Raw genomic sequence first — 1,725 nt, forward strand, 5'->3', positions numbered from 1 at the left:
ACCTTGAGAAACTTGATGTTATGACGTCGAGTGACACGCTCTGCTTGATCCAGAATGCAAACGGGGTACTCTCATAAGTGAGGTTATCTTGGAGATCAAGCGTTTCGTGGTCCACCCAGCTGATGGATCCGAGAAGCAACGCCTGAGTTGAGAGACGTGGAAGACATCATGAACTCGAGAAAGATGTGGGGGTAGTTCCAACTAGTAGGCAACCTCTCATTGTTTAGCAAGAATGCGAAAAGGACCAATGTAATGAGGAGCCAACTTGCCCTTGATACCGAAACGATGGGTACCCTTCAAATGAGTAAACCAAAGGTATGCCTTGTCGTCAACTTCATAAGCCACTTCCTTATGATGACGGTCATACTGGCTCTTTTGACGAGATTGGGCTGTTTTCAAATTCTCATGAATAATGCGAACTTGATCTTCTGCTTCCTGGATCATATCCGGTCCAAAGAATTGTCTTTCACTGGTTTCTGACGAGTTCAAAGGTGTTCGACATCTTCGTCCATACAGAATCTCGAAGGGTGCTTTCTTAAGACTGGATTGATAGCTATTGTTATAAGCAAACTCGGCGAAAGGATGACACTTCTCCCAATCCAAACCGAATGAGATAACACAAGCTCTAAGCATGTCTTCAAGAATTTGGTTAACCCTTTCCACCTGACCACTTGACTTAGGGTGGAAAGCGGTACTGAAAGAAAGATGGGTTCCCATGGCATTCTAGAAACTTTCCCATAAATGAGAGGTGAAAAAACTGCCACGGTCTGAATTGATCTCTGGTGGAACACCATGGAGTGACACTATTCGGGAGATATATAAGTCAGCGAGCTGACTAGCAGTGATACTCTCTCGAATAGGTAGGAAGTGAGCCACTTTGGAAAGGCGATCAATGACTACGAAGATAGCATTATTTCCTTTCTTGGTCCTGGGAAAGCCGGTGATGAAGTCCATACCAACTTTGTCCCATTTCCATTCGGGAATAGCTAAAGATTGAAGGGTGCCAGCAGGTCTTTGATGCTCTGCCTTAATGCGACGACAAATGTCACAATTGGCAATATACTGAGCAATTTCTCTCTTCATCCTAGTCCACCAGAACCTCTGGCGTAGGTCCTCATACATCTTTGTACTACTGGGATGAATCGTGAGAGGAGATTCATGGGCCTCCTTAAGGATCAGTTGCTGCATCTGTTGACATTTGGGAACCACCAAACGGTTTCCAAAGTAAACAACACCTCGTTCATCCATAGAGAAATAGCCAGCGACTCCCTTGGGAATATTTTTCTTGACCCGGGAGATTCCTGTATCATGCTTCTGAGCCTCTATGATCTGATCCGTAAGGGTAGGTTTCGCCACCAAGGTAGAAAGGGAACCATGAGGAGCTATGTGAAGGTTAAGCTTACAGAATTCCTCATGGAGGGGTGGTTGACATTGTTGCAACATGAGCTTGTTGCAATAGGATTTATGACTTAAAGCATCAGCCATGACATTGGCTTTGCCTGGGGTGTAGGTGATTCCTAAGTCGTAATCCATGATCAACTCCAACCAACGTCTTTGTCTGAGATTCAGATCCGGTTGGGTGAAGATATACTTGAGACTCTGATGGTGAGTGTAGATTTCGCAATGGTTACCAAGAAGGTAATGTCGCCAAGTCTTAAGTGCATAGACTACGGCTGCAAGCTCTAGATCATGTGTCAAGATGCATAGGCAATCACATGATGATCC

Source organism: Triticum urartu, chromosome 4 (genome assembly GCF_003073215.2).
Source record: "Triticum urartu cultivar G1812 chromosome 4, Tu2.1, whole genome shotgun sequence".
NCBI classification, from domain to species: Eukaryota; Viridiplantae; Streptophyta; class Magnoliopsida; order Poales; family Poaceae; genus Triticum; species Triticum urartu.